The sequence below is a fragment of the Hemiscyllium ocellatum genome, unplaced genomic scaffold (assembly GCF_020745735.1).
Source record: "Hemiscyllium ocellatum isolate sHemOce1 unplaced genomic scaffold, sHemOce1.pat.X.cur. scaffold_1633_pat_ctg1, whole genome shotgun sequence".
Classification (NCBI taxonomy): Eukaryota; Metazoa; Chordata; class Chondrichthyes; order Orectolobiformes; family Hemiscylliidae; genus Hemiscyllium; species Hemiscyllium ocellatum.
The window spans coordinates 38,692-53,866 of record NW_026867836.1 but is presented as its reverse complement, the minus strand read 5'-3'; the positions used below and the strand labels follow the sequence as shown (position 1 = coordinate 53,866).

The 15,175-nt window shown below is 51.1% G+C and overlaps 1 pseudogene; it reads right to left on the bottom strand.

Moving 5' to 3' along the window:
• Positions 1-6,806: 6,806 nt before the first annotated feature.
• LOC132810327 (zinc finger protein 850-like) overlaps positions 6,807-15,175 on the bottom strand; it is a 28,359-nt pseudogene continuing 19,990 nt past the window's right edge.

The window sequence follows — 15,175 nt, the reverse complement described above, 5'->3', positions numbered from 1 at the left end:
CTTGAGTACGTATACGTATTTCTCTTCTGCCCATCGCAGTTCCTCTGTGGTGCAATGTGTGGTGCCTTGTTGAATTAATCTCCTGATGCGGCTTCGTTTGTGGGTGTTGGGATGATTGCTTCTGTAGTTAAGTATTTGTTCCGTGTGTATTGTTTCCTGTAGACGCTAGTTTGAAGTTCCCCTTAACTGTTTGCTCTACTGTGACATCTAGGAATGGCACTTTGTTGTTCTCCTCTTCAAACCAGGAGCCTCCCTCAGGCCCACAGTCTCACTACCTGGAACACCACTATACAGACTAGTCAAAGAACTCCAGTGAAGACTAAAAAACTGAGTAGAAGATTCACGCCACTCCATTCACTCCACCCAAGAATTCCTGAACACCAAACACACAAGGTAGAAGAGGATGAAATAATGCTGTCCTTTGACATACAGCCCTGTTCATATTGTTAGGACAGAAATTTGTACTTGCGTGTTCATTTAGAGGAGAGACCACAGACTCTCAATTAGTTGGCACAAGCAGGTTCTTTATTTTGCAGAATCGTAGCTGATTACAGTGAAATACATGCTTTCACTGGAGAAGGTGCACATTCTGTTTTTCCCCCAGAAATCCACACTTGATATATTTTTTGCTAAGCTATGTAACTACTCGCACACGTGATCTCTCGCACACAAAGCGTCTCCTGTGACAGAGCTCATTCGGCCTTGGCAAATATCCACGAGACGGTTCCAGTCTGGTAAACAACAGCTCAGCCACCTGTTATGGCCTTGGCAGCTACGCTGAGAAGAGCCTGCCATTGTACTGCCTGACCTTGGTAGCTGTCTACGAGACAGTTTCAGTCTCGTAAACAGCAGTCCAGCTGCACAGGCAATTTCGGTCAGCAGTCCAAACAACCGCTCCGCAGCGCCCCCCCCCCGCTGATTCCCCAAGCAGCAACTACAACTCTACCCTCCCTAGGCCTATTAGATATACATCCCAACATTCCCTCCCTTGGCCTCTACTGAGGCCACATCAACCCATACCACTACAAACGCAATGTCGCTCGGCAACCGGAGCCGGGTGTGTCGGCGGACACCCCCCAAACGTCCCTTTGGCTTCTCCGAACACGTTATCTCAACCAGGCCGACCGGTTCTAGGGACACATTAGTTCAGGGTGAAGGGATCCCTAAGCAGCATACCGCTACAAAACAAGCAACAAGCGAAAATTAACAATTAGTAGGCAATTCTAGGTTATTTCTTTTAAAGAAAACAACTAAAAAAAACTATCTCAAAACTAACAAAACGATAAAAAACAGTAAACTGAGCATGATAACAAAAGGAAGAGAACCAGGGAAAACACAAAGTGGATGAGTTAGGATGCCTGCAGAATGAAGGTCTGTTTTCCAAAGAACATCTAATTGTACAATGACTCATTAAAATCGGTCATATTATATCATGGCATCCTAAAATAATTTTAAACTACTGAAATCGTGTCAAATCTTTTGTAATAGGATTCAATGAGCTCTCCTTCCTTCCCAAAGGTTTGTTGTTAAGTCGGTTCTGGAAGCTGCCACAAAACTGGCATTTTCATCTGTCCAAAATACTGTGAATACAATGTACTGAGTGCACGATTTTCCTTATATCAAGCTGCTTTGCCAGCCAGAAACTTAATCAGATTCCCGACACGGATGCAAAGGCCAGGGATCTGCTAAAGCCACATGACCACAGGCCACTATTCTGAAGGCCAATGCACGACTGTGCCTGTCTTAGGTTGTTCCTCGCTCGAGGAATCTTACCCATTACTGGCTAACCAGTCTTCTTCACTGACCAACAAAAACCCACATCCATTTCACAGACGTTAAGGATGGACACGGGCAGTGGCAACTGGCTTATTACTGTGATCAGTGGCTTTCGAGACCAATCGAAGCCATTTAGGAATACCAGATGATGGCTAGGAATCTCTTGGGTGAACAATAGTTTCTTGAGTCTTGAGGCATATAGCACTTCACAATCTCTAACTGCAGCATAAAAGCACAAATTTATCTGTTGCAAATTTAAACGGGAAAAATATATAACTAGGGGGTCCTTGGACCACAGCCCTCACATTCTGAGGCCCTAAAGGAGAAGGATTAGAAATGAGTGACACAGTTATAAAGCAAAATCATATATTGTCCCGCGTTTCTCTCTCAGGCATAGCTCCTCCATTCCCTCTGGTTTCGATCCCGTAATCTTTCCTTGGGGTGCCCCCATCACAGGCTCCTCCAGCACCGCTGCCTGGTATGCGGGTGGGGGGTCATCCTTTCCCGTCAGGGCACGGTCAATTGTTCGTGTCACAAGCGTCCTGATACATGGTATACAACAACAACCACAGGTAATAAAGATAGCAACAGAGATGCATAAACCAAGGGCCAGCTGTCCCAGCACAGTTCCCCATCTACCGAATGTGCTATTCAGCCAATCTATGACTGGGTTGTTAACCCCTGACTGCTCAGAAATGATGCCAGTTGTTGTCCCCCTCCCCGTCGTTATCAAAATCATAAGCGGAATGGCTCTTTCTTCCCTTTATAGATCAGGACACTCCCGCCTAAAATGCCCTATCTTTCCACAATAATGGCATCCTGCCTGTGGAGACCTTCATCTCTGCCCGTCGCTCAAACCCTCTACCAAATGCTCCTCCTTGTCTCTCCCTATCCCCTTTCCTCTCTGCCCTCCATGCTGTCACCCGCTGCTCCGGTTGCTCACTCTTGGTTCCATTCTTCTCCTAATTACCTCATCAACCGCAGCGACCGTCATTTTCGCCTTCAGCTTCTGTCTCTCGTCCTCTCTCTTTACAAACACTTTCTGTGCCTCTCCTAACAATTCATCTAATGGGTTTTTTCCCACTCCACCCTTCTATCTTCTGTATCTTTCCCTGTCCAGCATCCCCATATAAGTCCCCTCTCTTCCCCAGTAAATAGTATATTCAAAATAGTCATTAACTCAGCCCACATATACAGACTGGGCCTCAAAAATAGATCAATTTGTTCTGACAATCCTATCGGATTCTCAACCAGGACGGTCATTTCCTTTTTAAATGTTCCGACCTCCCCACTGGTGAGGGGGACACACACAAACCCAATCTCCTTGTCCCCGATTGGCACTTCCCGAAGGGGACAAGTCGTTACGTTCTTCCCTTTTTCTTTCTTTTAAGAAATATTACAATGTTCCTAGCTTCCCATAACTTCAAACACCAATTTATCAATTCATGCTTGACTAACTTTAAAGCCTGTTCCTAACTTGTAAACATATTTATATAGTTACGTCCATTTATTCAGTATTCAATATTTAAAATGTAAAATTCATACAGTTCCCAATTTTGAAATCCACTGTGATCACCCAGTTTTAGTACTCTAATTTAGATCCAAAATTAGTTTTCTTAAGTACTCCTGACCAATCATTACTCAATTACAATACTATAGGTCGTAAAATAATCAGAGCTGTCTTACAAGAATTTGCCAATTCAAGTTAAAAAAAAAACTTCTAATGCATGAACAATTGCCAAATCCAAGGTCACAGATAATAACCATGGAAGTTTTCGTTTTTACGACAACCTACTGTTGAACTGAAACTTCAACTGTCCTCCATATATTGCTTTTATGAAAAGATAAAAGAGATTAGTTAGAATCGGATAGTAAGGCAGTCATGACTTGTAAAAGAACAGAAGTCATCAACCTTAAAAAAAAATCATGTTAAGTTTCCATAAAAATCACATTTAAAACAGTCCTGGAACTCAAGCTCCAGGGAATAAAACTTAAACATTCAATCACCAACAAACAAATGTGCATTCAAACCAGATCACAAAGGGTTAAACTTTGTCAGTTGTACAGCTCTTTTCACTCACTCACTCTCTTAAGGCTGCTGGGACAGATCGGCTCGCTCTCTCTCTCTTCGCTGGCTGCTGCGAGTCTCCTTACCCCTAACCCTTATTTCTCGCAATCCTTTTTCTCTATCCTTCTCTCTTGCTTTCTCTTCCCTTTTCTCTGTTTCTCTCCCCTTTGTCTTTATTACCTTCTGTCTCTCTTTATCTATCTCCCTCTTTCTCTCTCTCTCTCTTCCTGTGTCGGTCTCTCTGTATCTCTGTTTCTGTCTGTCTCTGTCCCCTGTCCTCTGTCCCTCTCCTTACCCAATGCCCCTCACTTCTAGGAATTTTAAAGTCTGTGCTACGGGGTCCTCGTTACCACCGAGTTCCACGCGTCTCCCGCGTTTATTAATTCCAAGTTCCACGCGATACCCCCACCCCTCCACGCAGGAGAATTTTTAAAATTACATAGTGTTTGGGGATGTGCAGGTTAGGGGGCATTGGCCATGCTAAATTACCCATAGTGCCCAGGGATGTGTAGGCTAGGTGGGTTAGCCAATGGGAATTGCAGGGTTACGGGCAGAGGTCTGGGTGAGGGAGGGTTGGTGTGGGTTGGATGGGCTGAAGGGCCTACTCCTACACTGCAGGGGTTCTAAGCGTGAGATGAGGTGCTTGACGGAAACGATGGGGAAGAGGCAGTGAAAACACAACGAGACCGTTTGAAAGTGGGAGCATGACAGGAGGGGGTGGGTAAATGGGATGTGGTGAGGGAGGGGGCTTAGGAGAGAAAGAGACACAGAAAGAGAGGGTCACACACAGATGCAACTGGTGAAAGTGGGGAAGATTGTGATAGGTTCAGATAAGGTGGAGGAAGAAAAGCTGTTCCCTATTCACTGATAGTGACAAGGTCAGGGGCGGCCTGAAGTTCAGGGGTTTGAGCAGGAGAGAGAGGGGGAAAACAGAGGAAAAACAGGTTTACCCAGCAAGCAGCAATATGCTGGAATCCGCTGTCACCTCAGAGAGGCAGACAGACGCAGAGGCAGACGCAGAGACACAGACAGAGAGAGCCAGAGACAGAGCCAGAGAGACAGAGACGGGGAGGTAATCAGATGAATGGCCTCCCTGTGCTGTGAGATCCAAAAGGAGCACGTGAGCAGCTGCCCCAGTGTTTCTGGCGGTCTGAGGCATCTCCCCCTCGCCCCATTACCGGTACCGCTCTCCCGTCCCATTGGCACCTTCCCGGTGAACGGCCCACTCTCCCAATGCACTCAAGCTGCCCCTTCCCCCCCCCCCCCCCCCCGGGGGCTGGAAGAGGACGGAACAGCCCGTTCCGGAGCGGGGCTCGGGAACGCTGCCCATGTCCGTGACACCCTTTCCGCGAAAGGAAACAAAAAGGACAACAGACAGGGGACCACCCGCATCAACAGGAATGACAACATTTCACCCTCAGACAAGGCTTTGTCAAGAGATGTACAGCACGGAAACAGACCCTTCGGTCTAACCCGTCCGTACCGACCAAATATCCCAACCCAAACTAGTCCCACCTGCCAGCACCCGGCCCATATCCCTCCAAACCCTTCCTATTCATATACACATCCAAATGCCTCTTAAAAGTTGCAATTGTACCAGCCTCCACCACATCCTCTGGCAGCTCATTCCGTACACACACCACCTTCTGTATGAAAAAGTTGCCCTGTAGGTCTCTTTTGTATCTTCCCCTCTCACCCTAAACCTATGCCCTCCAGTTCTGGATTCCCCAACCCCAGGGAAAAGACTTTGCCTATTTATCCTATCCATGCCGGTCATAATTTTGTAAACCTCTATAACGTCATCCCTCAGCCTCCGACGCTCCAGGGAAAACAGCCCCAGCCTGTTCAGCCTCTCCCTGTAGCTCAGATCCTCCAACCCTGGCAACATCCTTGTAAATCTTTTCTGAACCATTCCAAGTTTCGCAACAGCGGGGAGACCCAGAAATGGAAAAGACTGAAGGGGGAAGTCAGCGGTAAATCTTTTGAAGAGGTTACAAAGGAGAGACCTCTGTCTGCAGCGGGAATGACCCCCACAGTAGCAGGTCCAGGTGGACGGCATTTAAGGAGAAGCTGGTTACAGACGTCAGGGAGAAAGGAACTGAAGGGAATGCTGCTGTAAGGGAAATCAAGTGTGAGCAAGTGAAGGGGAGGTGCGTAGAGGCTCACATGGGTCAGAAATACTGAGAGAGACCAGTTGAGCTGAAGGACCTGACTGGAGACTCAATGGGACAGAGAGTGAAATCTTGGATCCACCTGCAAGAGAAGGAGAAACACGTGATTTACCTTCCAGGATTAAGCAAGTCCCGCAGATTCTGCAGATCACTTTATTGGCCAGAACACTGAGTATAGGGGTTGGGGTCTGGACAGGACGTTGCTTAGGCCACTTTTGGAATACACAGGAACCTCGATTATCCAAAGGACACATGCAGGGTGTATTTCAGTCGCTTGACGATTAGATCCCTTACAGTGTGGAAACAGGCCCAACCAGTCCACACTGACCCTCCGAAGAGTAACCCACCCAGACCCATTTCCCTCTGACTAATGTACCTAACACGACGGGCAATTTAGCATGGCCAATTCACCCTGACTTGCACATCTTTGGACTGTGGGACGGAACCGGAGCACTAGGAGGAGACCCACGCAGACGCGGGGAGAATGTGCAAACTCCACACAGTCTGTCGCCTGAGGCAGGAATGAAACCTGGGTCCCTGGTACTGTGAGGTAGCAGCGCTAACCACTGAGCCACCGTGCTGGTTCATCTAATTCTGGATAATCGAAGTTCCTCTGTATTATGAGCACTTCTGGTCTATCGGAAGGATGTTGCAAAACTTGAAAGGGTTCAGAAAGATTGACAAGGATGTTGCCAGGGTTGGAGGGTTTGAGCTACAGGGAGAGGCTGAACAGGCTGGGGTTGTCTTCCCTGGAACGTCGGAGGCTGAGGGTTGACTTTAAGAGAGGTTCATAAAATCATGAGGGGCATGGATAGGGATAGACAAAGTCTTTTGCCAGAACTAGAGGGCATAGGTTTAGGGTGAGAGGGGAAAGATTTCAAAAGGGTCCTAAGGGGCAACATTTTTCACACAGAGGGTGGTGTGTGTGCGTGTGGAATGAGCTGCCAGAGGAAGTGGTGGAGGCTGGTACAATTGCAACATTTAAAAGGCATCCACTTGGGTATCTGTGTAAGGAGGGGTTTGGAGGGATAGGGCCAATTGCTGGCAAATGGGACTTGACTGGTTGTGGATATGGAGGGGTTGGAGCGAAGGGTCTGTTTCTGTGTTGTACATCTCTACTCCAGGAGGAAATGCGCAGTCGCAGGCTCGCAGAGCCACTGGATGCCAAGGGGATGAGAGCACAGCAACTGCAGTGACCCTCCGCCCTCCCACCCAGGGTTCAGCCCTGGGCGGTGACTCACAGCGGCTGGCCCCGTCACTTGTGCCCCCGCTGGTGCCGCAGCAGGTGGTGGGAGTGAGCGAAGCCCCTCCCGCAGACAGGGCAGGTGAAGGGCCACTCCCCGGTGTGGACCCGGCGGTGCTGCAGCAGGGTGGACGACCGGGTGAAGCCCTTGCCGCAGACGGAGCAGGTGAAGGGCCGCTCCCCGGTGTGGACCCGCTGGTGGGTCAGCAGGGTGGATGACTGGGTGAAGCCCTTGCCGCAGACGGAGCAGATGAACGAGCGCTCGCCGCTGTGAAGCCGCCGGTGCGAGAGCATGTTGGAGGAGCAGGTGAAGCCCTTGCCGCAGACGGAGCAGGTGAAGGGCCACTCCCCAGTGTGGACCCGCTGATGGGTCAGCAGGTGGGACAGCTGGGTGAAGCCCTTGCCGCAGACGGAGCAGGTGAAGGGCCGCTCCCCGGTGTGGACCCGCTGGTGGGTCAGCAGGTGGGACGAGCGGGTGAAGCCCTTGTCGCAGAAGGAGCAGGTGAAGGGCCGCTCCCCGGTGTGGACCCGCTGGTGCTTGAGCAGGTGGGACGAGCGGGTGAAGCCCTTGCCGCAGTCGGAGCAGGTGAAGGGCCGCTCCCCGGTGTGGACCCGCTGGTGGGTCAGCAGATGGGACGACTGGGTGAAGCCCTTGCCGCAGACGGAGCAGGTGAAGGGCCGCTCCCCGGTGTGGACCCGCTGGTGGGACAGCAGGTGGGACGAGCGGGTGAAGCCCTTGCCGCAGACGGAGCAGCTGAACGGCCTCTCCCCGGTGTGGACCCGCTGGTCCTTGAGCAGGTCGGACGAGCGGGTGAAGCCCTTGCCGCAGATGGAGCAGGTGAAGGGCCTCTCCCCGGTGTGGACCCGCTGGTGGGACAGCAGGTCCGACGAGCGGGTAAAGCTGTTGCCGCAGACGGAGCAGGTGAAGGGCCTCTCCCCAGTGTGGACCTGCTGGTGGGTCAGCAGGTGGGACGAGTCGCTGAAGTCCTTCCCGCACTCGGAGCAGACGAACGGCCTCTCCCCGGTGTGGACCCGCTGGTGTGAGAACAGGTGGGACGACTGAGTGAAGCCCTTGCCGCAGACGGAGCAGGTGAAGGGCCGCTCCCCGGTGTGGACACGGCGGTGGATCTCCAGCAAGGAGGGGGAGCGGAATCCTTTCCCGCAATCCCCACACTTCCACGGTTTCTCCATGGCGCGCGGAATGCCTCCTGAGACTTCCTTTCCCCACAGTGGGCAAACTGGCTCAGGCACGTGCCCCTGTGGTTCAGGTAAAGACGATACTTTAAGAGCCTACTGAAGTAGGCAAAAACGTTCAAAGAATTTTCCCCTTCTGGACTGAAAGAGGGACGTCTCTCCTGTCCCACGAATCAAGGGGCTCTGTCAGACCTTCACATGGTACTCCGTTGGGGAGCTCTACCTGCAAAGCTGCTCTTCTCATATCCTGTGAAAAGGGGATTACAAAAGTCATTGCTGCCTGCACATGACAGGAATTCAGAACAGATCATTCTAGTTTCTGTAGAACTTCCCGAAAACAATCAAGTTACAATATGCAGATGCCAGTGTTGGGCTGGGGTGTACAAAGGTAAAAAAAAAATCACACATCACCAGGTTGTAGTCCATTAGATTTGTTTAGAAGTTCTAGCTTTCAGAGCTCTGCACCTTCATCAGGTAGCTAGTAAAACCTCCAGGCGAAAAAGACAGCAGATGCTGGAGATCAGAGTGGTGCTGGAAAAGCACAGCAGGTCAGGCTGCATCCGAGGAACAGGAGATTCGACGTTTCGGGCATGAGCCCTTCTTCAGGAATGAGGAAAGTGTCCTCATTCTTTCCTCATTCCTGATGAAGGGCTTTTGCCCGAAACGTTGATTTTTTTTGTTCCTGCTCCTCGGATGCTGCCTGACCTGCTGAGCTTTTCCAGCACCACTCTGATCTCCAGCATCTGCTGTCTTTTTCGCCTGGAGGTTTTACTAGCTACCTGATGAAGGTGCAGAGCTCTGAAAGCTCGAACTTCTAAACAAATCTAATGGACTACAACCTGGTGATGTGTGATTTTTTTTTAACTTTGTACACCCCAGCCCAACACTGGCATCTGCATATTGTAACTTGATTGTTTTAGGGAAGTTCTACAGAAACTAGAATGATCTGTTCTGAATTCCTGTCATGTGCAGGCAGCAATGACTTTGGTAATCCCCTTTTCACAGGATATGAGAAGAGCAGCTTTGCAGGTAGAGCTTCCCAACTGAGTACCATGTGAAGGTCTGACAGAGCCCCTTGATTCGTGGGATAGGAGAGACGTCCCTCTTTCAGTCCAGAAGGGGAAAATTCTTTGAACGTTTTTGTCTGCTTCAGTAGGCTCTTGAAGTATCATCTTTACCTGAACCACAGGGGCACGTGCCTGAGCCAGTTTGCCCACTGTGGGGAAAGGAAGTCTCAGGAGGCATTCCGCGCGCCATGGAGAAACCGTGGAAGTGTGGGGATTGCGGGAAAGGATTCCGCTCCCCCTCCGTGCTGGAGATCCACCGCCGTGTCCACACTGGGGAGCGGCCCTTCACCTGCTCCGTTTGCGGCAAGGGCTTCACCCAGTCGTCCCACCTGCTGATCCACCAGCGGGTCCACACCGGGGAGAGGCCCTTCACCTGCTCCGTCTGCGGCAAGGTCTTCTCTGACTCGTCCCACCTGCTGTCCCACCAGCGTGTCCACACCGGAGAGCGGCCCTTCACCTGTTCCGTCTGTGGCAAGGGCTTCACCAAGTCGTCCAACCTGTTCTCGCACCAATGGGTCCACACCGAGGAGAGGCCGTTCAGCTGCTCCGTCTGCGGCAAGGGCTTCTCTCACTCGTCCCACCTGCTGACCCACCAGCGGCTCCACACCGGGGAGAGGCCGTTCACCTGCTCGGTGTGCGGCAAGGGCTTCTCTCACTCGTCCCACCTGCTCAAGCACTGGCGGGTCCACACCGGGGAGCGGCCCTTCACCTGCTCCGACTGCGGCAAGGGCTTCTCTCACTCGTCCCACCTGCTCAAGCACTGGCTAGTCCACACCGGCGAGGGGGTCTTCACCTGCTTCGTCTGCGGCAAGGGCTTCACCCAGTCGTCCACCCTGCTGCGGCACCAGCGGGTCCACACCGGGGAGCGGCCCTTCACCTGCTCCGTCTGCGGCAAGGGCTTCACCCAGTCGTCCAACCTGCTGCGGCACCAGCAGGTCCACACCGGCAAGGGGGCCTTCACCTGCCTGGTCTGCGGCAAGGGCTTCCCCCACTCGTCCGGCCTCCAGATCCACCAGCGCGTCCACACGGGGGAACATCCTTCCGATAGACCAGAAGTGCACATAATACAGAGGAACTTCGATTATCCAGAATTAGATGAACCAGCACGGTGGCTCAGTGGTTAGCGCTGCTACCTCACAGTACCAGGGACCCGGGTTTCATTCCTGCCTCAAGCGACAGACTGTGTGGAGTTTGCACATTCTCCCCGCGTCTGCGTGGGTTTCCTCCTAGTGCTCCGGTTCCGTCCCACAGTCCAAAGATGTGCAGGTCAGGGTGATTTGGCCATGCTAAATTGCCCGTCGTGTTAGGTACATTAGTCAGAGGGAAATGGGTCTGGGTGGGTTACTCTTCGGAGGGTCAGTGTGGACTGGTTGGGCCTGTTTCCACACTGTAAGGGATCTAATCGTCAAGCGACTGAAATACACCCTGCATGTGTCCTTTGGATAATCGAGGTTCCTGTGTATTCCAAAAGTGGCCTAACCAACGTCCTGTCCAGACCCCAACCCCTATACTCAGTGCTCTGACCAATAAAGTGATCTGCAGAATCTGCGGGACTTGCTTAATCCTGGAAGGTAAATCACGTGTTTCTCCTTCTCTTGCAGGTGGATCCAAGATTTCACTCTCTGTCCCATTGAGTCTCCAGTCAGGTCCTTCAGCTCAACTGGTCTCTCTCAGTATTTCTGACCCATGTGAGCCTCTACGCACCTCCCCTTCACTCGCTCACATTTGATTTCCCTTACAGCAACATTCCCTTCAGTTCCTTTCTCCCTGACGTCTGTATCCAGCTTCTCCTTAAATGCCGTCCACCTCGACCTGCTACTGTGGGGGTCATTCCCGCTGCAGACAGAGGTCTCTCCTTTGTAACCTCTTCAAAAGATTTACCGCTGACTTCCCCCTTCAGTCTTTTCCATTTCTGGGTCTCCCCGCTGTTGCGAAACTTGGAATGGTTCAGAAAAGATTTACAAGGATGTTGCCAGGGTTGGAGGATCTGAGCTACAGGGAGAGGCTGAACAGGCTGGGGCTGTTTTCCCGGGAGCGTCGGAGGCTGAGGGATGACGTTATAGAGGTTTACAAAATTATGACCGGCATGGATAGGATAAATAGGCAAAGTCTTTTCCCTGGGGTTGGGGAATCCAGAACTAGAGGGCATAGGTTTAGGGTGAGAGGGGACGATATAAAAGAGACCTACAGGGCAACGTTTTCATACAGAAGGTGGTGTGTGTACAGAATGATCTGCCAGAGGATGTGGTGGAGGCTGGTACAATTGCAACATTCAAGAGGCATTTGGATGGGTATATGAATAGGAAGGGTTTGGAGGGATATGGGCCGGGTGCTGGCAGGTGGGACTAGTTTGGGTTGGGATATTTGGTCGGTACGGACGGGTTAGACGGAAGGGTCTGTTTCCGTGCTGTACATTTCTTGACAAAGCCTTGTCTGAGGGTGAAATGTTGTCATTCCCATTGATGCGGGTGGTCCCCTGTCTGTTGTCCTTTTTGTTTCCTTTCTCGGAAAGGACGTCGCGGACATGGGCAGCGTTCCCGAGCCCCGCTCCGGAACAGGCTGTTCCGTCCTCTTCCAGCCCCCGGGGGGGGGGGCAGCTTGAGTGTATTGGGAGAGTGGGCCGTTCACCGGGAAGGTGCCAATGGGACGGGAGAGCGGTACCGGTAATGGGGCGAGGGGGAGATGCCTCAGACCACCAGAAACACTGGGGCAGCTGCTCGCGTGCTCCTTTTGGATCTCACAGCACAGGGAGGCCATTCATCTGATTACCTCCCCATCTCTGTCTCTGTCTCTCTGGCTCTGTCTCTGTCTCTCTGTGTCTCTCTCTCTGCATCTGCCTCTGCGTCTGTCTGTCTCTCTGAGGTGACAGCGGATTCCAGCGTATTGCTGCTTGCTGGGTAAACCTGTTTTTCCTCTGTTTTCCCCCTCTCTCTCTCTCCTGCTCAAACCCCTGAACTTCAGGCCGCCCCTGACCTTGTCACTATCAGTGAATGGGGAACAGCTTTTCTTCCTCCACCTTATCTGAACCTATCACAATCTTCCCCACTTTCACCAGTTGCATCTGTGTGTGACCCTCTCTTTCTGTGTCTCTTTCTCTCCTAAGCCCCCTCCCTCACCACATCCCATTTACCCACCCCCTCCTGTCATGCTCCCACTTTCAAACGGTCTCGTTGTGTTTTCACTGCCTCTTCCCCATCGTTTCCGTCAAGCACCTCATCTCACGCTTAGAACCCCTGCAGTGTAGGAGTAGGCCCTTCAGCCCATCCAACCCACACCTCACCCAGACCTCTGCCTGTAACCCTGCAATTCCCATTGGCTAACCCACCTAGCCTACACATCCCTGGGCACTATGGGTAATTTAGCCTGACCAATCCACCCAAACCTGCACATCCCTGGATACTATAGGACAATTTAGCCTGGCCAATCCTACACCATGGGTGGATTGGCCATGCTAAATTACCCAATCCTACATATCCCTGGGTACTGTTAGGATAAAATAGGTCAAGGGAGGGTGGAGCTATAGCTGCTGTTTGGGGAATCGAAACTGTAGCTGTAGCTGCTGCTTGGGAAATTGAAACTGTTGCTTACGTGGCCAGCTCAGCTGCCAACGCCCAAATGAGCTCAATAACAGGAAACGCCTAGCAAACGCGAAATGTCCTAATAAGGCAATGCTTAGTAGCTCCGCGAAGCTCTGCTTAGCAAAGAGTATATCAGGAGCAGATTTGGGAGGGGAAGGCAGAACGCGCCTTCTCCAGTGAATGCATGGTGATTCACTGTATCAGCTACGATTCTGCAATAAAGCCTGTTTGTGCCAAACAATTGAGCGTCTGTTGTCTCTCCTCCTAAAACGAACATGCAAGGAAAATTCCATCCTAACAGTACTATGGGTAATTTAGCATAGCCAATTCACCCTCACCTACGCATCTTTGGATTGTGGGAGGAAGCCGGAGCACCCGGAGAAAACCCTCGCAGGCGCAGGCTGGAAATGTGCAAACTCCACACGGACAGTCACCCCTGAGGCTGGAATTGATCCCGGGTCCCTTGGCGCTGTGACCACTGAGCAACCCCTTATAATCAGCCTGCGTTAAGTTCGTTTTGTCACCTGGAGGAATGTTACAGGGGGGAGCGGGGTTTAAGTCTTTTCTGAGCTGAGAGAGGACACAGGAGATGCTCCTCATCATGCTTTCATGTGTCATGTTGCATAATTCTTAGATTTTACATGTAAATGTCTAGTTGGGGTTAGAATTCTTGTAAATATAGACAAACCAAAACACTTGTTGAGACATTTCACCAAACCCCAAGTCGGCAATTGACATGCCCGCCCCTGAAAAGAGAACCTTTCGTGGGGTCAGAGTTGACATTGAGAATAGCGAAATGAACACTGTCCCTGTCGTGTTTGTATTTTTGCTGACAGAAGGGCAGTTTGCAGTCAGCAGGAACTGTGGGACTGGAGGCTGCGGGCCAGGTCTGCGCTCGGGAGCGTAAATCCCAACGGGAACCAGAGGCGTTGCTAACGTTTAAGCCAGCTGAGCTTAGCAAGAAAAGGCTGCGACCCTGTGCTTGAACTGATCAGCTGAAACTTTGGGCGTAGCCAAGGAGATCTGCAGGCGAAGCTAACGGGAGGGTCTCCTTCCTCAAAAAAACCAGAAAACATGAGGGATACCAGGAAGAATTCCGCTGAATTCCAGAGAGCTGTGGCATGCCGTTGATTTGGTACAATGAGCTTTTAATGTGAACTCTCATGAGGGAGTGCAAACGAACTCAAGTTGAAATGTAGCTCCGTAAAGTGTTGTGTAACAGTCATAGCGTTGACCGTTGTTGAACGTTTTGATGCGGTCCAGTTTTTCTTTTGTTTTTTAAAGATGAGATGATGTTTTGTGGTTTTTGGATGGGTTGGGTACAGAGTGGGAGGTAGGGTGGGCTGGGATCTTCCATGTTGATGGGATTTGACAGTGAATTTTGCTTCGTCAATTATTCAGACTGTGCCTGTAGAGAGGGAGGGTCTGACCCTTGGGAAGGGTGGTGGCGGGGTGTGGGCGGGAGGTGAACCTTTGCAATATCCAATCAGAAGGCTAAGTGTTAAGATAACAAGAGCCGATATTTAGCAGTCGATAAGTGCAACATGTAAGCAGTTTGTTCATATGCAGCTCAAAGGCTGTCCCCAAAGTTAAACTTAGTATGGCGCCTACCCACTCAATCCAGTTACCCACCCCATTTCAGGGTGGATATGTGAACTATCACTAATTTTGGTTCTTCTAACGAATAAAACATTTAAACCTAGCTGTTCAGGAAAGCAAACAAGTTTAAAACTACAGCCATGCTGCAGTTAAACTCAATAGACTTACTCAGAGCAAAATACATGTTCCCTGAAAGTAGTTGAAAGTTAACATAGTTGTATTAGGTGTAGAAATATCTGTTTAAATGGAGCGATGAGCTTTCCCAATGTAGACAGGGCTCCTCGAAACGTGGCAGTGTCCCCCCTGCAGCTGCAGAGCGAGACAGGAGAGTTTGTTTTTGTGAATGAGCAGTTGTAGCGCGAGGTGGCTGTTGCTTGGTGACGGTGAGGCTCCCCCGGCCCCGCCCATCCCCCCGTGCAGACGTCACGCGGGGGTGAAGGCGGTTGGGAGGAGAAGTCGCTCGAGCGGGGAAGCGGCGG